This window comes from Pinus tabuliformis, chromosome 7 (genome assembly GCF_031772625.1).
Source record: "Pinus tabuliformis cultivar Carrire ecotype Pingquan chromosome 7, CPIR1, whole genome shotgun sequence".
Classification (NCBI taxonomy): Eukaryota; Viridiplantae; Streptophyta; class Pinopsida; order Pinales; family Pinaceae; genus Pinus; species Pinus tabuliformis.
In genome coordinates this window covers 243,443,479-243,469,437 of record NC_142293.1, presented here as the reverse complement: position 1 = coordinate 243,469,437, position 25,959 = coordinate 243,443,479, and positions in this window count along the sequence as shown.

Here is a 25,959-nt window from a genome sequence, read left to right as displayed (position 1 = left end):
GTTTTTGAAAACCAACTTCAGTGGTCTAGAATCTGCATTATAAAATCATGTATAAAATAGGAAAATTCAGAATTCTAAAAATAGGTCTCCAAGTAAACTTCGAATCTCCAAATCGATAGCACCAGGGAGAAATTTGAAAGAGGTTTTTGTTCCTTGTTATGTTCTTAGAGAAAACCTCCTTCAGATGTTTGAAACTCATCTTCATTTGCCTGAAAATTCCTTTTGAAACTAATAGCTCAAAACAGTGCAAGAAACACACAAATCCCCTTGCAGCTCCTAGTAGAAATACATTTAACCTGTCTGGATGAAAGCTTGTGTGACGATGAGGTTGTCCATGATCTGTTAAAGCTCAATAGGCTCCTATCCAAATACATAGCCTTATTTTTATGCTTTCATCTTCATGGCAATTTCCCTTTATAACCCAAGCTGCCCTCTTAAAAATATGATAGCTGTAAAGAACTTTTTGGACAACAAGTTGTTTGTCACAAAGTTAACTTTTCAAAGGTGACAGCTGACTGATACATGCAAAAGATGAAAATTAAATTACACAGAGGATCTTGGGTAACTTTTTTAAGAAATAATATTCGAATGTGAAGAGAAAGGTGACAAAATGAGGGAGTGGAAAACAACAACCACTTCATCAACCAATAACTCTGCTTTTCCTGAAAAAGAAGGTTGCACCCCTAAGCTCCTATCTCTTGATCCTTGATATTTGTTACAAAAATGGAGGAGGTTTTTTTAGGTAATAATGTTTATAATAAAAACCTCTTTCAATTTTCAAAAATGAGTTTTTGGTTACTCAGGAACCCCCTTGGAAGTTGACTATTAAAAATAGAAAAACGGGGTTTTTGCCTCATAGTGCAGTGTTATCACTCAGGTTTTCCCAGAAGTTGTAAGAAGGGGAAAGGAAGCCGAGGTAACCACAAACCAATCTTTTAGATATAGAATCTAGCAAATCTGTATCCAAAGAGGGCTCTCTCTTTATGATTTAGCTTTATTTTTAAAGATATAGGATAGTTATGAAGTTCAATGGTTTTGTTTGAGTTTGGGTGGTGAGATTCAATAGAACAGAGAGGTAAGACAGAGTAGTTCAGTCCATTGGGCTAATGGAGTCAAAGAAGATGGCTTTCTTGATTGGGTTTCTTAACAGAGGATGTCTTCACGGAGCAAGGTAGTCAAACAAGGAACAAATAAAGACTTGAAACAGATGGAATGGGCTCAAATGGGGTGAAGGGCAGTTAAGAATTCTTCAACCTATTTAAAGAGGGAAATTGGATGATTATTGATAAGGAGCAATTAATTATTCTTTAACAAATAATCAACATGAAAGAATTAGGAAAACAGGAGCATTTAAGATTTCACTGCTTATCCTAATTCTGAAGAAAACACAGAGAACAATAATGACTGAAAACAGAGTGAAATCAAGCATATTCTGAAATTAATCTTTCTTTATCATTCAGATTGTGGAACACAGATGATATAATAAACTAAGAAAACTTTAAAACACAAGATATAGAGGACTTATTGATCCAGTGGTTGATTCAAGAAGTCTGTGACAAGTCCTCTGCTTCAATTCTTTATCCAGTAAGCCATGCAACAGTTGATTCCAACAACTCTTTATTCCAAAAAATCAATATTACAGCAAAGTATAGGAATCCCCCCTCAATACTCCATTTGAGGGGGTATTTATGAAACAAATTATAAAACAAATATCTCAGAACAACTGTGAGATAATATCTAGGATAACTAAAAATAGTTTACAAAAAATAGAAACAGCAAGCCTTGAAAATAGGAAAGAAAAGATAAACTGATGTTGTGTTGGTCCTGTTTTTGTTGAATGTGCTGGAGATAGGCCATATAATTCGGTTGGCAGCTATCTTCTTTGGGAACTCTACGCTGGCTGCCATGTTTTCACTGATACTCTTTAACTGCTCTGATACTCTTTGATTGTGACGTGATACACTTTGACCTATTTTGACCCCTGCTCATCACTGTCTGGTAAAACAAAATTGATAACGTGTCTTGTGATCATCTTTCCTCTGGCAATTTGTGTCTCTGAGGGTGCACTGGTTAGGGTAGCAATCTCCCTGTATCTCTCTTTATTTCTCCCTTCTGCAAGCTTGGAAGTCCCTCAGTGTTGTTTCAAATTGTGTTAAAGAGGAAGACCGCACAATGCAGGTTGAATGGCAGGTTGCGGAGCTCGCGCTATCGTCTTTTTGGTCAGGAGGAGGTCGAGAAACTGGAGCAGATCGTTTTTTGCACGAGAGTGCAATATGCAACAAAATATATCAAAAATGACAATTTTTCGGTTTTATTTGACAAAATGAAGGTTTGGCAGGATTTTTGATTTGATTGGGCGGATGACGTAAGCGGTACGGATGACATTAGTGGAGGACAGATGATGTGGCAGGAGTATAGGGGTAGATGATGTGGCAGATGACGTCAACTGTACTAGACGTGACGTCAGCGGATGACGTCAACAGTAGGGTGGTAAGCGGTTTACCCCGCAGCGCTTTTGGGGCTGAGCGGTTTCAAGCCAGGAGGGAGCAAGCACCCCAGATGGGCAACGCGTGGCAGCAATATGGGTGGAAAACCGTCGGCCCCTGTGAGTTAAAAGGCGGAGGTTAGGGGGGTTGCGATATAGATGCGGACCGTCGAATGAGTGAGTGGGGATCGGATGGCTAACAGGCTTTGGAGATGGCAGGGGTTTAACTGTGCAGGCCCGGCATGTTTATTAAACGATTTTAATAGTTTCGGGTGCATTTTGATTGGTCGCGGGGTAATGGTTATTAATTAACCCAATGGTTATTTAATCCTGGTTGTTGCGTGGCGGGGAAAGTTTATTTAACATATTTCAAATAAATTTATCAATCCCTGTTAAAACGGTGTTTATGGTCGTATTCGACCGGGGGCGGGGATAAATAATATTTTGGTTTTTCGTATTATATTTACATAATATGGGATAGGGTAATGTTTCGGGATTTACATAATAATTGTTAAAAGTTAATATGAATTTTGAAATGGAAAGCGCTAAGTTATAATGTTAAAAAACTTAGGCTAAAGGGGGGAAAAAGGGGTTTTGAGGTGATATTATGCACTTTCCTAAGTAAAGTAGGAATTTACTTGAGAAATCTTTATAAAATGAGATGAAGTGGTTTATGAGTGATATTTAAGAACAAATCTTAATACTTTGGGGAAATTAGTGAAATCTTTAGGGAAAAGTATGAAGGGGAGTTAGTTATTTAATCTTGTCTTGCTTGAGCTGCATCAAGTATAGTGTTTGCCTAGCACTTGCGATAGAGACAAGGATTAACACATTTAGAGACATGATCTATCACAAGTATCATTCTGCAAAACCATCTACCTACCCTGCCTACTTTGGCCTAGCATTTTTTCTTCTTTATTTGGGTGCACATAGACTGGCAAACCCTTTATCAACTTTCCTTTTATTTTCATGGTAAGCCTACCTAGGTCCACACTTATTACATACAAGGGATCAGATTTAATTGTTGAGCTCCTTTTTATTTACTCTACCTATCTACTTATTTGCCAAGATTAAACAATTTGGTCAGATTTTATTCTCTATCTCTAAAACAGGAAATTCAAATATGAACTGGCCAAGATTAAGCTGTTTGGCCATTCATCAATTGTGACATAAATTAGCAAGCTACACACAATGCTTATTACAGAAAATAAAAAGTAGTGGCATTTTGGACTTTCACACTTTCCTGGTCTTTCTTTGTTTTGGGGTTCATTTCTTCTCATTTTTTGACCATTTTATTCTTTTTACCCTTTGATTTTTCTTTTAGGGCATACCCTCTTTACATTTTTTACATTTTTTGATTTTTTGATAATATGGAAAACCCTTGCAACAAGGAAAGGAATGAACATATTATAGAGTTCAACAAGTCAATCATGAAATATGACACCTATTTGTATAGGAGTATAACAGTGGCTCCACTTGGGGATGGCTTTCCCTGGTGGAAAGTCAAGAACAGCAGGTCAGAGAGCCTTATGAGTAACTTTTTACTGTGCTCTGAAATCTCCTTCAACTAGTTGGTTTATTGTATATATGACAGTAAGGTTTCTATGGCTTAGTGCCTTCACTTTGGGCTTCAACTCCAACAAGTTACTGTCCAATCAACACTTAAACATTTATTCTTCCTCCTTGAATCCTACTTGAGCACCTTGTCACTTGGGTAGGAACTTTTAGCCTTGGTCCTTTTATCAAAATCTTCTTAACCTCCTCCTGCACAACTTGAAATTTGACCTGAAACCAAAAGGTACTGCAACCTTCAAACCAAATTAGTAAATCATCAAGATCTTAGGGACTTTTGATTGGATTTAAATATTTAAGGATTTATTTCATAATCTACTAAAACTGAATTAAATCAAACTGAAATCCTAACTACTTACTCTAATCGGCTTTCTGACTGTTGGTTAGGTAAAATGAAACAACCAATGCAACCACTCAAGCATTATATACATTAGTGACCTTTGTTGCTTGTGCTTGTTGGTGTTTAAAATTGAGATCTTGCAATCAAATATAGCTTTGTTAGCCTTTGAGAAGATAAGGAAATTCTTGATCTCCTTTGCTAAATCTAGAAACTTTAAAAAAGGATCTTGTAAAATATATACACTATTCTTGAGCTAATTCAAACAACTATATAAATGTTCTGGATAGCCTACCTGCCATGAAATTGAAATATCACTGTTATCTTTATCACCCTGCATGTTTTCAACTGCTCTTTGTGATGAGGTTTCTACTGATTGTAATGATTGTATGGTAAAACCATTATCATCTTGATTTTGACTCTCATAGTCTGTTAATGGGGAAAAATTATGATTGCTTTCATCATCCAACCTGTTATCTATTGGATCATAAAGAACTTGGAAGGATTGTGGCAACTTATTACATATAGGTTCAAATGGAACTTCATAGATTTCTACCACCTACTCCTCCTTTTCTTTAAAAATTTTACACCACATTTCCTTTAAAAATTGAAATGATTCAAAACAAAGAGGCAAGGAATCAACTTGGATCATTTGATCATATGTTCCTGCTTCCAAGTATTCTTCTGCAACCTGACATTCAATGGCATTTTGGGGCTGCAAATCTAGATATGAGAAGTCTTGAACAAAGATTTGATTGCCCTCTAGATAGTTAATACCAAGACTTGTTGACATTTTATTTCTAATTGCATGATAGTTATCTCTAATAAACTGAAATGAATCAAAACAAAATGGTAAAGTTCCTTCACTAATTTCAAAATTTTCTGCACTTCCATCCTCATTCTCATAGCTGAAATGAACAAGCTGATCACTATTTTAAACTTGGTGAAATGGGATATCCTTATTCCCCAAACTAGCCTCTGATTGCTCTGCAAGGTTAATTTGGATTTGAGAAACATAATCATCATCATACCGATCATATTTGGGTGAATCATCAAAAGAAGTAATGTCATCAAATATACACATTAGATCAGGAGATTGCTCCTCCACATATTGCTCTATGAATCTATCTTCTGGTCTATGGTAGATTGAGTTGGTAGGAATTTGTTCATGAATATCAACCTTTTCCTTTTGTGAAATAGATGTGTCATGGTTATTTTGAACAAAACAGTCAACTTTCATTGTGATCTTCTGCATCATTTCCTCTGTTTTCTTTATCAAAATGTCGAGTTTTTCCTCTTTCTCTGCTTTCAACTTTTCTTTTCTAATTTTCAGATTAACCTCTACATCTATTGCCATGTTCTGCATTTGTTCCACTGTCGAGGGGTTTCTTTCTCTTAGATGAAATTCTATCTCTGAATCAAATGCTCTTGGGTAATGCAAAAGAGCTGAATCAGGAGGTCTTATATTTAATGGTATTGAATAATAGGCCTGATTAAATCTATCTGAAAATTGTTGTATTGTTTCATCTGGATGTCTTTTTAACTGATTATATTTTTCTATGATCATGAGAAGATTGACTTTGATTATCCATCTATCAAGGAAGAGTTTGAGAAACTGCTCGAGATTTGAGATGCTTGCCTCAAGCAGGGTTTTGAACCAACTCTTGACTTTGTCTTGCAAAGAAAGAGCAAAAAGCCTAATACTAACATCCTCTTCATCTACTTCAAATAAGTTAAGATAATCTTCAAAATTTGAATATGTTTTTGGGTAGTGTTACCATTCTCTCCATCAAACCTAGGGAGATACTTGGGATAATCGTTAGGGAAAGCATGGAGTGTAGGAGGCAAAATGAGTGGTTTATATCTATCAGGAACTTTATAAGGTACTAAAATATGTACAGGGATTGTATGATTAGTCTTAATTTTTTTATTCTCCTTAATTGGAAAATGATCTTCATAAGAATTAGAAGACTGCTATTTAAATGTGTAAGGAGACTTTTCATCTACATTTTTCAAAGGAAAATAATAAAAAATTAATCTAAAATCATCTCTAAAATACAATATACATTGAAAAATCTTATCAATGAGAAAGAACATAATGTCTTGGATAACAATCCAAGTCAAAAGCCTGATCTTTTCATACAGTTCTTTCAGGTTCATTTCTCCAGTGGAGTCTTGATTGTGAAATTGATGTGGAGTCGCCAGGTGGATGATTTTAACCTTTGTGTGTCTGATCCCTGTCCACCATCACAGATCAGATCTAAACCTGTAAAACAGTTCTGAAGAAAAGGTTTAGTTCTCCAGGAAACCAAATTTTGAGTATTTTATGATTATTTCGATTTTTTATGACTTTTCAAAACAACTTCTATGATTTCTTTAAGAGGCTTTAGATATGAGATTTAAATCTTCTTAAATACTTATTTGACAAGAGGAACTGATCAAGTATTTGAAACCAACTGTCCAATCTATAAGCTAGACCGGAGATAGACTGAAGTAGCATTCATTTACTTCTGCAATTGCAAAGAAAAAGAATTTCAAAGGCTACCTGGCTAACTTCACGCTCCATCTGTAGCTTATATAGAAAACAGTAGTAACAAACAAATTATTCAGTTCCCTAGTGGAGTCACCATTGATGTTATCACTCAGGTTTTCCCAGATGTTGTAAGAAGGGGAAAGGAGGCAGAGGTAACCACAGACTAATCCTTTAGATACAGAATCTAGCTAATCTGTATCCAGAGAGGGCTCTCTCTTTATGATTTAGCTTTATTTTTAAAGGTATAGGCTAGTTATGAAGTTCAATGGTTTTGTTTGAGTTTGGGTGGTGAGATTCAATAGAACAGAGAGGTAAGACAGAGTAGTTCAGTCCATTGGGCTAATGGAGTCAAGGAAGATGGCTTTCTAGATTGGGTTTCTTAATAGATGATGTCTTCACAGAGCAAGGTAGTCAAACAGGGAATAAATAAAGACTTGAAACAGATGGAATGGGCTCAAATGGGGTGAAGGGCAGTTAAGAATTCTTCAACCTATTTAAAGAGGGAAATTGGATTATTACTGATAAAGAGAAGTTAAGTATTCTTTAACAAATAATCAACATGAAAGAATTAGGAAAACAAGAGCATTTAAGATTTCACTGCTTATCCTAATTCTAAAGAAAACACAGAGAACAATAATGACTAAAAACAGAGTGCAATCAAGCATATTCTGAAATTAATCTTTCTTTATCATTCAGATTGTGGAACACAGATGATATAATAAACTAATAAAACTTTAAAAAACAAGATATAGAGGACTTATTGATCCAGTGGTTGTTTCAAGAAGTCTGTGACAAGTCCTCTGCTTCAATTCCTTATCCAGTAATCCATGCAATAGTTGATTCCAACAGCTCTTTATTCCAAAAAATCAATATTACAGCAAAGTCTTGGAATCCCCCCTCAATACTCCATTTGAGGGGATATTTATGCAACAAATTATAAAACAAATATCTCAGAACAGCTATGATATAATATCTAGGATAACTAAAAATAGTTTACAAGAAATAGAAACAGCTAGCCTTGAAAATAGGAAAGAAAAGATAAACTGATGTTGTGCTGGTCTTGTTTTTGTTGAATGTGCTGGAGGCAGGCCCTATAATTCGGCTGGCAACTGTCTTCTTTGGGAACTTTGTGTTGGCTGCCATGTTTTCACTGATACTCTTTAACTACTCTGATACTCTTTGACTGTGACCTCATACACTTTGACCTGTTTTGACCCCTGCTCATCGATGTTTGGTTAAAAAACACTGCTAACGTGTCTTCTGATCATCTTTCCTCTGGAAATTTGTGTCTCTGAAGGTGCACTAGTTAGGGTATCAATCTCCTTGTATCTCTCTTTATTTCTCTCTTCCGCGAGCTTGGAAGTCCCTCGATGTTGTTTCAAACTGTGTTAAAGAGGAAGACCACACAATGCAGGTTGAATGGCAGGCTACAAAAGTCGCGCTATCATCTTTCTGGTCAAGAGGCGGTCGAGAAATTGGAGCATATCATTTTTTGCATGAGAGCGTGATATGCAGCAAAATATAGCAAAAATGACAATTTTTCAATTTTATTTGACAAAATGAAGGTTTGGCAGGATTTTTTATTTGATTGGGAGGATGACATAAGCGATACAGATGACGTTAGTGGAGGGTGGATGACGTGGCGGGAGTATGGCAGCAGATGACGTGGTGGATGACGTCAGCCGTACCAGACCTGACGTCAGTAGATGACGTCAGCAGTAGGGTGGTAAGCGGTTTACCCGACACCGCTTTTGGGGTTGAGCGGTTTCGGGTCGGGAGGGAGCGAGCACCCCAGATGGGTGACGCGTGGCAGCGGTATGGGTGGAAAACCGCCAACCCCCGTGAGTTAAAAGGCAGAGGTTAGGGGGGTCATGATATAGATGCGGACCATCGGATGAGCGAGCGAGGATCGGATGGCTAATGGGCTTTGGAGATGGTGGGGGTTTAACTGTGCGGGCCCGGCATGTTTATAAACTATTTTAATAGTTTCGGGTGCGTTTTGATTGGTTGCGAGGTAATGGTTATTAATTAACCCAATGGTTAATTAATCCTGATTGTTGCACGGTGGGGAAAGTTTATTTAATAGATTTCAAATAAATTTATCAATCCCTGTTAAAATGGTGTTTATGGTCGTATTCGACCAGGGGCGGGGATAAATAATATTTTGGTTTTTTGTATTATATTTACATAATACGGGATAGGGTAATGTTTCGGGATTTACATAATAATTGTTAAAAGTTAATATGAATTTTGAAATGGAAAGTGCTAAGTTATAATGTTAAAAAACCTAGGCTAAAGGGGGGGGGAAGAGGTTTTGAGGTGATATTATGCATTTTCCTAAGTAAAGTAGGAATTTACTTGAGAAATCTTTATAAAATGAGATGAAGTGGTTTATGAGTGATATTTAAGAACAGATCTTAATACTTTGGGGAAATTAGTGAAATCTTTAGGGAAAAGTATGAAGGGGAGTTAGTTATTTAATCTTGTCTTGCTTGAGCTACATAAAGTATAATGTTTGCCTAGAACTTACGGTAGAGATAAGGATTAACACATTTAGAGACATGATCTATCACAAGTATCATTCTGCAACACCATCTACCTACCCTGCCTACCTTGGCCTAGCATTTTTTCTTCTTTATTTGGGTGCACTTAGACTAGCAAACCCTTTATCAACTTTCCTTTTCTTTTCATGGTAATCCTACCTAGGTCCGCACTTATTACATACAAGGGCTCAGATTTAACTGTTGAGCTCCTTTTTATTTACTCTACCTATCTACTTATCTGCCAAGATTAAACAGTTTGGTCAGATTTTATTCTCTATATCTAAAACAGGAAATTCAAATATGAACTGGCCAAGATTAAGTTGTTTGGCCATTCATCAATTGTGGCATAAATTAAAAAGTTTCACACAATGCTTATTACAAAAAATAAAAAGTAGTGGCGTTTTGGACTTGCAAACTTTCCTGGTCTTTCTTTGTTTTGGGGTTCATTGCTTCTCATTTTTTGACCATTTTATTCTTTTTACGCTTTGATTTTTCTTTTAGGGCATACCCTCTTTACAGTTTTTACATTTTTTTATTTTTTGATAATATGGAAAACCTTTGCAACAAGGAAAGGAATGAACATATTACAGAGCTCAACAAATCAATCATGAAATATGACACCTATTGGTATAGGAGTATAACATGCACTACAAAAAGAGCAGCATTTTCATAGCGCAAAACAGACATTTTACGCTGTCTGCACTACGAAAACATGGTTTTGGGGCTAATTCCAAAATTTTCAAAATGGCTTAATCTATGAGTTTCTAAATCGATTCTAAACTAAAAGTGAGACTTATGAGACACGGAATAATGTTGTTAGATTTTATTTGGACATGAAAATGAGACCTATGAGACTCCTAACCTATCACCTACCCAATAAAACATAGGATGACTTGACACTCATCAAAGACCACGATTAGGAAAAATGTAAAGCCTTATTTTGGTGATAATAGAGCAGAAGTAATGTTCAACATGCTCCAATGTATTAACTACAAAAGCCTCAAGACCATAAGGATGAGAAAATCCACTAGTTGAAAGAACAAGGTCTAGCATTTGCCACAGGTTCCATCAAATTTTGCAATTTTTTATTTTGTGTTGGAACTTAAATATCTTTAATATTTTAATTGTGTCAGAATGAGATATAACGTCTAGCTCCAACTGGGACAGAGTTTTTCCTGCAAAATGCTGGGAATCGTAGATCAGTGGCCTCTATTGGGCATGGAGTCCAAAATTCTTGTTAGAAAATTATATATTACGGAGCAATGGAACACATAAAATATTGCAGAAATATAAACACAGAAAACGCACAAAACAAGAGAGACACAGATATACGTAGTTCACCCAGTTTGGGCTACGTCCACCCCAAACAGCCAGTCCTTCCTTTCTATTATCCAGCAAAATGAAGAGACACAACCTACAGCAAATCCGCTGTAATATCCTCTGTTTTCTCTCACAGTCTCACCTCTCTATTTCTTGCTCACAGAATACACATCTATCACACAGCCTCAAATACAATACCCTCATACAAAGAGAGGGGTTGCCTTCTAGGGCAAAAAACCCTAAACTAAACATATGTTCTACCGTCAGATCATCCGCCTAATGAACGACCCAGATTGACTAGAAATTACTATACTTTTACAAGGCAATTTTACAGCTGTTTTTAGCTTTGGGGGCACTGCCCCCGAAACCCCCCGCCACGGGGGGGCTCCCAAAGGTCGCAGCCCCCCCCCCCCCCCGACCCCCCCTGTAGCGAATATTTTATGGGCGGCGTTGCCGACCCCATTTCGAATTGGGGTCCTATGTGGCAATACCTTTGAATATAGAAGATAATCAGGCTCCACACCCAACAATCTCCCACTTGGAGACTGATTGTATTAACTCCACCGCTGCTCCATTTGCTGGACAATGACTCCTCTTTGGACCTGGCTGTTTCTCATCTTCATCGTCATCCTTGAAGACCAACTGAAACTGAGCATATTCTCAGTTTCTCCCTGGTTACAACTTTTGTTAGCATATCTGCAGGATTCTGGCTAGTGTGTATCTTTTCCAGCTTCAACTCTCCATCTTCCAACACTGATCGTATGAAATGGTACTTGAGCTGTATGTGTTTAGTCCTGGAATGAAACGCTGAGTTCTTTGCAAGATGAATGGCACTTTGGCTATTATTGTATAACGTGCCCATATCATGCTCCTTACCCAATTCACCCATAAACCTTTGTAACCAAATCATTTCTTTACTAGCCTCTGTAGCAGCAACATACTCTGCTTCTGTTGTTGAAAGTGCAACAACACTTTGGATTTTTGAAACCCAACTGACAGCTGTTCCTCCAACAGTAAATACATATCCTGTAGTGCTCCTCCTGTTATCTCTGTCACCTGCCATATCTGCATCAACATATCCTTGTAGGCAGATGTTTGAACCACCAAAGAATAATGCTTGATTTGTGGTACCTTTCAAATATCTGAGAATCCATTTCACTGCCATCTAATGTTCCTTTCCTGGATTGTTCATGTACCTGCTTACAACTCCCATTGCATGTGCAATATCAGGCCTTGTGCAGACCATTGCATACATTAAGCTTCCAACTGCTGATGCATATGGAACTTTAGACATATAATCCATGTCTTCTTGGGTCTTTGGGCACATTTCCTTGCTAAGTTTGAAATGGCTAGCAAAAGGTGTACTAACTGGTTTTGCATTGTGCATGTTAAATCTTTTCAACACCTTTTGTATGTACTCATTCTGAGACAATGTTAATTTACGATTTTTTCTGTCTCTAGTTATTCTCATACCAAGGATTTGTTTTGCAGCTCCCAAATCCTTCATTGCAAATGAATTTGCCAATTTTCTTTTGAGCACATTTATTTCCTGCATGTTAGATCCTGCAACAAGCATGTCATCTACATACAATAACAATATAATATAGCTGCCATCATTTTGCTTTTTCAAATAAACACAATGATCAAAGTGACATCTAGTATAACCTTGTTCAGACATAAACTTGTCAAATTTTAGATACCACTACCTTGGACCCTGTTTTAAGCCATACAAGCTCTTCTTCAACCTGCACACTAGTTTCTCCTTCCCTTTCACCTCATATCCGTGTGGCTGTTGCATATGTTGGAAATAATACTGAGAGGGGGGGTGAATCAGTATTATCAAGTTCTTTTTAGAAAATCTTCCTTATTTATACTTTGAATTATTTTTGCATATCAGTACCATAAAATAATGAGCAAGAACAAGAAAAACACCAAAGAACACCAGATGTAAGGTGGAAACCCAATGTGGGTGAAAACCACCTGCTGCAATATGTCTCTATCTTCTTTCAAATTAGAAACTCCTTTTACAATGATTTTGTACTGGTGCAGTCCTTTACCAGTACACAGGCTGCAACCTGCAGAGAGCTACAACTCTCTCTCGTTTTCCAGTCTTTCCTGGAAGGGAGCTACAACCCCCTACTTCTTTTCATAAAGCATCAAATGATCATCAAGTACATGTAAGTTACACAGTCAACTGCAGTAACCAGATCAGCAATAACAGAACTAACCCAGAACACCTTATCAACAGAAAAATTCAATCAACAGAAGATCTTAAGACAGATACGCAGTTTTCTTTTCTCTGGTCTGCGTGCGTACGCACTTCACCTTCTGCTCCCCTGCGTATACCCGCAGAGACCCTTCTGCCGCACTGCGTTTCCACGCACTGATTCTTCAACCGCGCTGCGTACTGTTACTGCAGGTACACACCCAGAGACACTATCGCGCCGCGTACTGTTACTGTAGCCACGCACTCATAGATACTATCGCGCCGCGTACTTTTACTGTGCGTACGCACCTGAACCTTTGTCGCTCTACGTACCCACGTAGTTCTCCTTCTTCTGCTCTACGTACCCATGTAACTCTCCTGTTTCTACTCTACGTACCCATGCACCTGTACCGTTAAACACCTGCGTACTTCTGATTAGGGCCGAATTGGCAGTCCACCAGTGTGGCATAGTTAGTCAGATGCCCAGATCTGATCATGCGCTCGAGAGATCACCCTTCACAGATTCGCTTTAACTTCACTTACATATAGATCAAGCTTTTAAGACCATAACCCAATATTTCAGATCTTAAGATATTCAATTGCAAAAGATACTTAGCCAAGTGATCTCCTTTGCTTTATATAGGCAAGCTCCTCCTAAAAACATGGATCAATACCACGAGCCAAAACCATAATAACACAAATACCGTCGGCTAAATACCAAGGGTTAAACCTAAGAAACCCCACGTGTGCTTTTCTCTGCCTTGAAGTGAGTGCACTGGGGGTACGCACCTCCTGAACGGCTGACCTGCGTGTCTGGCCACGGTCCCTTCACGGTGTACCTGCGGGTACGCATCTTATGAACTATTTTTCCTGCGTACTTCTTAATTTTCAACATATTGAGAGCCTTGCCACGGGTGTTGCCATCAAGTACAACATCCGTAACATATAGCCATACCAGAAACATAATGCCAACAATCTCCCCCTTTGGACTTGATGGCAACCTCAAAAACTTCAGCTTCATTCTCCCCCTTTGACATCAAGGGCAAAGGGTTATGCTCCCCCTTAGAACATGCTCCCCCTGAATATGAACCAAATCTGTAAAGAAGAACCATAATCCACCAGAAAGAGATAGAGACATATTGCAGCTATATTCAGACCAGCTTCCATAATCTCCTTCTGTACATCCTCCATAATGCCAACAATGCATTATATGCTCCCCCTGAACCTGTGCCGCAACCCAGCACATGTGCGCATATACCCCAGATGAACCATGCGTACAACCATCAATCAGAAGAGTTTCAACAATAAGATGATGCATCAACAACCCCCAACTTTTGCCTGAGGTATTTGAAAGTCTCCCTGGGTAATGGTTTGGTGAGAATATCAGCAACTTGTTCCTTAGAAGGAACATACTCCAACTTGACTTTCTGTTCAAGCACTTGTTCCCGGAGAAAATGATACTTGATTGGTATGTGCTTGGTTTTTGAATGCATGACAGGATTCTTTGAGATGCTGATTGCACTTGTGTTATCACATAAGATGGAGATAGGTGATGTACAAGTGATTTGAAAATCCTGCAAGGTCTGCATCATCCAAAGGAGTTGAGTGCAGCAAGATGCAGCAGCAACATATTCCGCTTCAACTGTAGACAAGGCAATCGAACTCTGTTTCTTGCTGAACCAAGATACTAATCTGGAACCCATAAAGAATGCACCACCACTTGTGCTCTTCCTGTCATCCACGCTTCCGGCCCAATCTGCATCTGTATAAGCATGAAGTGTGAGATCTGTATCTCTAGGATACCATAAGCCATAATTTTGTGTCCCTTGTAGATATTTGAAAATTCTCTTCACTGCCTGAAGATGAGTCTCCTTTGGATTTGCCTGAAATCTTCCAACTATTCCTACTGCATGCATGATGTCCGGTCGGGTACCTGTCAAATAAAGTAGACTTCCAATCATAGATCTGTAGGTTGGTTGATGTACTGCTGCAGATTCATCATTTGCACTGAGGCTACATCCTGTGACCATGGGTGTACATATTGGTTTTGCATCTTCCATGCCATATTTCTTCAAAATCTGTTTGAGATACTTGGTTTGAGATAAAAAGATTCCTCCTTCTTTTTGTTGGATTTGCAAACCAAGGAAATATGTCAGTTCTCCCAGCAAGGACATTTCAAATTCTTTCTGCATGACCAAGGCAAAGCTTTGACTCATAGCTTCTTCATTGCTGCCAAAAATAATGTCATCTACATACACAACAAGTATTAGCAATTTGTCATTTTCAACTTTTATATAAAGATTGCTATCTGCTGATCCTTTTGAAAAACCTTGTTGATGAAGATATTTGTCCAAACGATAGTACCAAGCCCTTGGAGCTTGTTTGAGACCATAGAGAGCCTTTTTCAATCTGCATACAAGATTTGGATCATTTCCAAGAATTAACCCATCTGGCTGCTCAATGTATACTTCTTCTTCCAAGTCTCCATTCAGAAAGGCTGATTTCACATCCATTTGAAATACTTTGAAGTTTTGAAAACTTGAGAGAGCAAGGAACATTCGGATGGCCTCAAGTCTTGCAACAGGAGCAAAGGTTTCTTCAAAGTCTATTCCTTCTTGCTGCGCATACCCTTTACAAACAAGTCTGGCCTTGTTTCTAATTACTTCTCCATTTTCATTCAATTTATTTTTGAAGACCCATTTTGTTCCGATGACATTCTTATCCTTTGGTCTAGGAACCAGTTCCCAAGTGTTGTTCTTTTCGATCTGCTCAAGTTCTTCATCCATTGCTTTCACCCAACATTCATCTTTGCATGCCTCTTTCACATTTTGTGGTTCAGTAGAGGAGAGTAATGCCAAATAGCTTGAAGCTTCTGCAACTGTTCTTCTTGTTTGTACACCTGCTTCTTTCTGCCCCATAATCTGAGATTCTGGATGATTCTTCTGAACATATCTGGATGGAGTCTTTTCTTCTATTCTTGTCTGCTCCTCTGGTTCTTCTTGAGGTTCTTCTTGAGGTTCTTCTTCTTCATCATTCTGTCATTGAGGGTAGCCTTCATCTTCTTCGATGTCTTCATGATGTACTTGCCTAGGAATGTATCCCTTCTCATCAACCACTACATCAATGCTGTCAACAATTCTGCCAAGTCTTTTATTGTAGCATTTGTATGCTTTGCTATGTGGAGAGTAACCAAGAAGAATGCCTTCATCTGCTCTAGGTTCAAGTTTGCCAAGCTGCTCATCAGTATTCTTGATATAGCATTTGCTCCCAAAGATTTTGAAGTGCTTTACCGAAGGAGTCTTACCACTCCAGAGCTCATGAGGAGTTTGAGTGCTGTTCACCCGGACATTTGTCTTGTTGAGAATAACAACCGCAGCATGTGCAGCTTCACCGCAGAAAGTTGCGGGAGTTCCTGACTCATCAAGCATAGCACGAGCCATTTGTTGGACTGTTCTGTTCATTCTTTCCACAACTCCATTTTGCTGAGGAGTTCTAGTTGTAGAGAATTCTCTTCTTATCCCATGTTCTTCACAAAAATCGAAAAATTCATTTGAGGTAAACTCCCCACCTCTGTCGGATCTGAGGCACTTAATTTTGTGACCTGATTCATTTTCAACCAATGCTTTGAAGGATTTGAATTTTTCGAATGCTTCATCTTTGTGCTTCATAAGTCCTAACCAGACAAACCTAGAGAAATCGTCAATGAATAATATCAAGTATTCTTCTCCTCGGGGTGTTCTATTCCTGAATGGACCGCATGTATCTGTATGTACTAGCTCAAGAGGCATGCTAGCTGATCCTTCCTTCTCTGGAAAGTTAGTTCTGGTTTGTTTTCCAAACTAACATGATTTGCATATGGTGTTGTCAGGAATTTTGATATCTGGAAGATCGCGAACTGCCTGATATTTGCATGCTTTCCTTATTTGTGAAAAGCTTAGATGCCCAACCTCCGATGCCATAACCAGTGCTCATCATCCTTGCTCAGATAGCATTGTTGTTGTCCTTCTTCAAATATGTACAGATTATTTGGAGTTCTTTTACCTTTGATCACTGTTTTACCTGTATCAAGATCACGAACAAGACATCCATTTGATCTGAATATCACCTCGGTTCTTTGATCACACATCTGGCTGACACTTAGAATATTATGCTTCAATCCATCAACATACAAAACATTTCCAGCCTTGACCTTTTCTTTTAACTGAGCAATGCCTTTTCCTTTTATAGTTGCAGGAGTATCATTTCCAAAAGAAACTTTCTTTCCTTTTTCTAGAGCAGAATATGACTCAAGTTTTTCTTTATCACCTGTCATATGCTTCGAATATCCACTGTCAATATACCATAGATTTTCCTGTCCCTCTGCATAAAATGCTATCCCACATCTTTCTGTTTGTGGTTCCTTTATTCTCCATGTTTTGGTGCTTGAGGCTTGTTCCTTTTTCTGCTGAAACTTGCTCCTGCATTCAGAATCTTCATGACCAAAGTTATTGCAAATAGAACATTCAACTTCATTTTCAAGAACCGAAAAGTTGTTATAGGTCCTTTTTGTAATCCCGGTCATACTTCTTTGTTTTTGAGCTTCTCTCGTCATGATCGTTTTATATGCAACACATTGAGCTGCTTTGTGACCAAAGTTATGGCAAGAAAAGCATTGTCCATTGAAGAAACTTCTACGGTTATCAAATCTACTAGCCAAATGATTGTAATTTCTATTGTCATCCATTCTTGAACCAAATTGAGAAGATTTTACCTGTGGCTGGTTGTAGCTTTTGTTCACCCTTAAGACGGATTTCCCCTGATAGTCTCTGTTTGCAATTCGTCCCTGCTTTACCTGATGGTCTCCATTGTGCTTTTGCTCATTTCTTCTTGCTGCATCAAGATAACTTTTTGATGTGGATGCTTGAGAAGTTTCTCCATTATAGCCCAGACCTGTCTTGTTTAGAGGAGACCGCTGTACATTGATAATCTCATCCAAAGTTTCAGATCCTTTGACAAACTTAAGATTAATAGCTTTTGTTTTCTCAATCTCTTTTCTAAGACCAACAATTTCACCTTCTAATTTTTCAAGATGTTTTTCCTTTTCATCAATTTGAAATTGTAGAGTATCAATGATCATATTCTTTGCTTCTATACATCTCTTGAGTCTAGTAATTTCTTCATAAAGGTTATCCACATCTATAGCATCCATATAACCATCATCTTCAAATGCCATTAACAATTTATATTCATTACCTCGTTCATCTTCATCACTGTTTGATAGACCATCACTATCTTCATGAGTGTAGTAGCTTTTCTTATTTGCACTCTGTTTCTTGTTCCATCTAGCAGGTTCCTTTCCTTTATCCTTATAAGGACATTTTGCAGCATAATGTCCTACTCTTCCACAAGCAAAGCATTTAAAAGGTAACTTACCTCTGAACCTTCCAGAACCCCTTTGAAGATTTCTGACAAAATTTGATTCTTCTTCTTCTTCTTCTGGGACGTGGCTTGCTTCATAATAATTTCCTTTGCTTGAAGCCTTGAAAGCAGCTTCTCTTCTGTCTGAAGGACCTCCCTTTCTCATTTCATAAGCAGTTAGAATTCCATGAAGCTGAGACATAGTAAGAATTCGTAGATTTTCCTTTTCTTCTATTGCAGACACTTTAGATTCAAACTTGGGGGACTTCAACCACAATAGCCTCTTTTATTTCTTCACCCAAATTTTTCATGCAATTAACAATCTCATCTACCCGAAGAAAATAGTTAGCCACACTTTCATCATTATACATCCTGAGATTCTCATACTGAATCCAGAGAGTTTGAAGTTTAGCACGCTTTACCTGTTCATCTCCTTCATAGCTCAAGACAATCTTGTCCCATATTTCTTTTGCGGATTTATATTGCATAACCTTTACGAATTCTGTTTGAGATAAGCATCCCAGCAAAGTATTGACTGCTTTAGCATTTGTTTCATATTTCTTCTTTTCGGCCGCATCTGTAGGAGTAGCTGAAGGAAAAGCATAGCCTGTATCTATGATATCCCAAACTTCTGTACCAAGAGATTGAAGATAGGCAGTAACTCTTACCTTCCAATAATTGAAGTTTGTCCCATCAAAAATTGGTGGCCTGATTGATGCTTCCCTCTCGTAGTTGCTCATGATGAATGATATTCCTTCAAGCGATCAAGCTTCTCCGAAGGACCTGCTCTGATACCAATTGTTGGAAATAATACTGAGAGGGGGGGTGAATCAGTATTATCAAGTTCTTTTTAGAAAATCTTCCTTATTTATACTTTGAATTATTTTTGCATATCAGTACCATAAAATAATGAGCAAGAACAAGAAAAACACCAAAGAACACCAGATGTAAGGTGGAAACCCAATGTGGGTGAAAACCACCTGCTGCAATATGTCTCTATCTTCTTTCAAATTAGAAACTCCTTTTACAATGATTTTGTACTGGTGCAGTCCTTTACCAGTACACAGGCTGCAACCTGCAGAGAGCTACAACTCTCTCTCATTTTCCAGTCTTTCCTGGAAGGGAGCTACAACCCCCTACTTCTTTTCATAAAGCATCAAATGATCATCAAGTACATGTAAGTTACACAGTCAACTGCAGTAACCAGATAAGCAATAACAGAACTAACCCAGAACACCTTATCAACAGAAAAATTCAAACAACAGAAGATCTTAAGATAGATACGCAGTTTTCTTTTCTATGGTCTGCGTGCGTACGCACTTCACCTTCTGCTCCCCTGCATATACCCGCAAAGACCCTTCTGCCGCACTGCGTGTCCACGCACTGATTCTTCAACCGCGCTGCATACTGTTACTGCAGGTACGCACCCAGAGACACTATCGCGCCACGTACTGTTACTGTAGCCACGCACTCATAGATACTATCGCACCGCGTACTTTTACTATGCGTACGCACCTGAACCTTTGTCGCTCTGCGTACCCACACAGTTCTCCTTCTTCTGCTCTGCGTACCCACGCAGCTCTCCTGTTTCTGCTCTACGTACCCACGCACCTGTACCGTTAAACACCTGCGTACTTCTGATTAGGGCCGAATTGGCAGTCCACCAGTGTGGCACAGTTAGTCAGATGCCCAGATCTGATCATGCGCTCAAGAGATCACCCTTCACAGATTCGCTTTAACTTCACTTACATATAGATCAAGCTTTTAAGACCATAACCCAATATTTCAGATCTTAAGATATTCAATTGCAAAAGATACTTAGCCAAGTGATCTCCTTTGCTTTATATAGGCAAGCTCCTCCTAAAAACATGGATCAATACCACGAGCCAAAACCATAATAACACAAATACCGTCAGCTAAATACCAAGGGTTAAACCTAAGAAACCCCACGTGTGCTTTTCTCTGCCTTGAAGTGAGTGCACTGGGGGTACGCACCTCTTGAACGGCTGACCTGCGTGTCTGGCCATGGTCCCTTCACGGTGTACCTGCGGGTACGCATCTTATGAACTGTTTTTCCTGCGTACTTCTTAATTTTCAACATATTGAGAGCCTTGCCACGGGTGTTGCCATCAAGTACAACATCTGAACATATAGCCATACCAGAAACATAATGCCAACAGCATATATATCTCTTCCTCCAAATCCCCATGGAGAAAGGTTGTCTTTACATCTAACTGCTCAAGATGCAAATCTTCAGATGCTACAAGACTTAAAATAGTTCTGATTGAAGTCCATTTAACAACAGGAGAAAATATTTCATCAAAATCAATACCTTTCTTCTGTGCAAACCCCTTCACCACAAGTCTAGCTTTATACCTCTGTTTTCCTCCATCTTCTTCCTTCAGCCTGTAAACCCATTTATTCTTCAATGTAGTTTTTCCTACAGGCAACCTGACTAAATCCCAAGTCTGGTTATGCATTAAGGAGTCCATCTCTTCTTCCATGGCTACCTCCCACTTCTTTCTGCTTTCAACCTGCATTGCTTCTTCATAACATTCGGGTTCACCGGAATCAGTCAACATTAAATAATATAATGAAGGAGAGTATCGTTCAGGGGGTCTACTTATCCTGGTAGATCTTCTAACACCACTTTCAGGTGTTTGGGGTGCCTGTTGTTATTGTGGTGGTTGCTGTTGTTGTGGTTGTTGATTATTATTATTTTCAGGCACCTTTACTTTTTCAGTGATTTCATCAAGAACTGTGTATTCCTTGTTTTCCTTTTCCTATTTCTTTTCCTGCAACTGATTCTTATACAAGACCTTTTCATTGAATATTACATCTCTGCTCCTAATGATTTTGTGATTTTCGTAATCATATAAGCGATAACCAAAATCATTAACACCATATCCAATAAAGGTACATTTCTTTGACTTTGCCTCAAGCTTTGTTCTATTTTCTTTATCAATATGGACAAAGGCCTCACAACCAAAAGGCTTTAAAATATAGTAGTTTACCTTTTTACCTGTCCATGCTTCCTCTGGAACACCACCATCCAAGGAACTTGAAGGCCCTCTATTTATTAGATAAACAGCAGTATCTACAGCATCTGCCCAAAACTGTAAAGGCAATCCTGCATGCAATCTCATGCACCTTGCACACTCCATGATTGTTCTGTTCATCCTTTCTGACACACCATTTTCTTGTGGTGTTCTTGGAACTGTCTTCTCTTTGTGAATTCCATGCTCTGAACAGTACCTATCAAACTCTTTGCTGCAATATTCACCTCCATTGTCTGATCTAAGACACTTCAATTTCTTTCATGTCTCAATCTCAACCAAAGATTTCCATTTCTTGAAAGTATCAAATACATCAAATTTATTCTTAATACAATAAATCCAAATTTTTCTAGTTGCATCATCAATAAAAGTAACATAATAACGAGAGCCACCGAGAGATGATACGTGAGCAGGTCCCCATATGTCTGTATGCACAAGCTCTAATTTTTCGTTCTTCTTTTCTTTCCCAACTCTGAGAAATCTGACTCTCTTCTGTTTTCCATAAATGCAGTTCTCACAGAAGTCCAAATCAACATTCTTCAAACCTGGCAACAAATTCCTTGAGTGAAGAATCTTCATCCCCTTTTCACTCATGTGTCCGAGCCTATGATGCCATAATGCTGCATCTGCTCCTTTGGAAGTTAAAGCATTAACAGAGTTAGAAATACCATTGCATAAATACAATGTACCAACCTTTTCGCCTTTTGCTATTACCAGGGCTCCTTTAGTGACCTTCCAAGCTTTATCTGTGAAAGTTGTCACACAACCTTCACCGCCTAACTGCCCTGTTGAAATCAGATTTTTCTTTAGATCTGGAACATGCCTTACCTCCTTTAATAGCCATTGGTTTCCATTCTGCTGTTTTACAAGAACCTTACCCATTCCAACGATTTTACAGGGTTTATCATCACCCAGACGAACTTGTCCAAAATCTCCTTGAACATAGTCATGAAAGTATTTCTTATCAGGTGTGGCATGGAATGAAGCCCCTGAATCTACCACCCAGGAATCAGTAATATTTTCGAAAGAAAGAATCAAAGCATCTTGTAACACCTCACCTATCACATTTGCTTCATGATTGTTTTCTTGCTGTGCATCTCCTTCTTTTCCCTTCCGAGATCTACAGTCTTTCTTTAGGTGTCCTTTCTTTCCACATTTCCAGCACACTATCCCTGATCTGGACTTGGATCTGCCTTTCCTTGATTTACTGCGATATCCTGAGCTCTTTCCTCTTTCCATTTTTCTTCCTCTAGACTCTGCACTCAAAGCATTTCCCGATGTCTCACCGGAGCTTTTCCGTCGTATTTCCTCGCTAAGGATAGCACTGACAACATCATCAAACTTTAAAGTACTAGATCCAGAAACGGAGTTACTAATGGCCATTACCAAACCATTCCAACTTTCTGGTAATGAGCACAAGAATAAAAGAGCTCTAACTTCATCATCAAAGTTTACCCCTACAGAACTTAACTGACTTATAACTGTATTAAAATCATTTAAATGGTTTGCAACAAATCCACCTTCCGACATATTCATATTAAATAACCGTTTCATAAGAAATATCTTGTTTGAGGCCGAGGGTTTTTCATATAGTTTTGACAACGTCTGCATCAAACCCTCTGTTGTGGTTTCCTTCGAAATGTTGAAGGCGACTGATGCAGCAAGGCACAACCGTATTGTTCCGAGTGCCTTTCTATCGAGAAGGTTCCATTCTTCGTCTTTCATACCCGTCGGCATCTTTGTTTTTCCGCCCAATGGTAGGTATAGATCTTTCTGATACAGATAATCTTCCATCTGCATCTTCCACAGTGAGAAGTTTTGGCCATTAAATTTCTCGACCCTAAACTTACCATCTTCCGCCATTGCTCCCACTCGAACCAGGAACCCTTCTTTCCTGCGAGTTTATCAGCCAAATAGACCTTCGGTTGTGATACCAGTTGTTAGAAAATTATATATTACGGAGCAATGGAACACATAAAATATTGCAGAAATATAAACACAGAAAAGGCACAAAACAAGAGAGACACAGATATACGTGGTTCACCCAGTTTGGGCTACGTCCACCCCGAACAGCCAGTCCTTCCTTTCTATTATCCAGCAAAATGAAGAAACACAACCTACAGCAAATCCGCTATAATATCCTCTGTTTTCACTCACAGTCTCACCTCTCTATTTCTCGCTCACAGAATACACATCTATCACACAGCCTCAAATACAATACCCTCATACAAAGAGAGGGGTTGCCTTCTAGGGAAAAAAACCGTAAACTAAACATAAGTTCTACCCTCAGATCATCTGCCTAATGAACGGCCCAGATTGACTAGAAATTACTATACTTTTACAAGGAAATTTTACAGTTGTTTTTAGCTTTGGGGGCGCTGCCCCCAAAACCTCCTGCCAGGGGGGGCTCCCAAAGGTCGCAGCCGCCCCCCCCCCCCCCCCTAGACCCCCCCTGCAGCAAATATTTTACGGGTGGCGTTGCCGCCCCCATTTTGAACTGGGGTCCTATGTGGCAATACCTTTGAATATAGAAGATAATCAAGCTCCACACCCAACAATTCTGAAAATCATGAAATCTGAAAATTAAAATCTCTTTTTTTTTAACATAAAAACCTTTCCAAACTTGTTTGCAACTGGGAGTGTGACCCTTATTCATCAACTAAAAACTAAACTACAAAATGCAACTGAAAATAAATGCTTACTGGTTGAGCTTATTTATGTACATATCTCTACCTATTTACAAAACTGATTTTGCTCAAGTATAATCAGTTTTCCAATGATACCACTCCAACATTTTAGTACTAGATCTTACACCAACTTCCTAAACTTCAACAATAACATTGAACATAACCAAAAGCAATAAAAATTGGTCCATAAGAGCAAGCACATACCTAGAAAAATAGATTGACTTCCAAGTATACAAAGTGTCCATATAATTTGCTATAGGATCATAAGAATGTATGAGGGAATAAGTCACCTTGATCAACAATGCTATCTTCTCTCAACTTTGTAGCAAATGGCCGATGTATTTTATAAAAAAATCCAAACTACTAGAGATATATTCTTTTCCAAGGCAATTATCATAATTAATCAAGTCTTCAACTTTGGGCTTTTGGGAAAAATATTGATTCCTTTCTAAATGTGTATGAATAACTTCTTGAAAACCAGCTTCCCTGCTTTCAGAAATCCTATTGTCCTTTCTCCAGCAAAAGATGTCTTTATTTTCTTCCTTATGAATTGCACCCAAATCCTCCTTGGAATCATACAAATCATAAACTGGAGTATCTTTGCCAATTTTATGATCACATTCATCTTCTCATACAATTGCCATGGATCATCTTCTGTATCATATGAATCATAGATAGGAGGACCATCAAATTTTTAAAAATAGGAACTCTGAGGATTTGTTTACAACTTAATTATTTCTATTTCTGCTCGACTACTGGGCAAGAATTATTGATGCATGTTTGAACTTTTCTCCATTTTAATGCTCTCTTGACTTGTTTGGAATAGGGTCAACAAAGTTTCTTCTTGTGAGATATTGAAGAAGAGTATTTTTTTAAATTTTCAACATCATCTTGAGAGAAGGATGGTTATTTTCTTTCAGGAACTTTTTCATAATTAATTTGGCTATAACCTCTCTGAATGCTTAATATATTATCAACATGATCATCAGTTTCTTCAATAGGAATGTCATGAGCTTTAAAAGTTTCTTTAAAATCATAATACTCACAACAACCTTCAAAAAGAAGCTTGTGTGCATAAGAAGTTCTACAAAAAGAATTGAACACTGAATGGAAATCTTTCAAAGATGAAATGCTTGAACAAGGCAAAGACATGTACCGAACCCTAGCTTCCTAGTCCAAAGAAAACATGAGCATATTCATCTTCACATCTTCATGAATGATACTCTATTGCTCCATGCATTCATGAAATATTCTAAGATGTTGAACCAGGCTTTCATCTGCATCTCCACTAAATCTTGGAAGATACTTATTCCACTCATGAAATGTAGGCATATGATGATGATAGCCAGTGATCCCAGTAAAATCTAGTGAGGAAAACTTATTCACTAAGAATGCAGGGATAGCCATTGAATCCCATAAAGAAAACTCCAAAGTGAAGATCATAGGTGAGAATGTACAACCAACTGTTGAAACTTGTCACCCTCAAGAATCAACTTCAAACATAATAAAAACTAGGGAAAAATAACTTCGAGTCTCCATTCCCTGGCAACGGTGCCAAAAAATGTTGTACCTCAGGAGATAGTTCCTGGCGGAGGGAGAACTAGTGCCTGAGACATTTTGAGATTGGATAAAAAGATAATTTGAAATAAATGGAAGGAAGGACAAGCCATGAGAACTTGCACGAAAATTTTCTATGTTTGAAAAACTAGCCTTCTAAAGTAGAATGGCCAGAGACTAGAGAGTTGTAGGGTGGAGATGTAAAGCATAAATTGGAGACAAATTTTTGGCACATGCAACTAAGAATCTATGCTTCAACTTTGTAG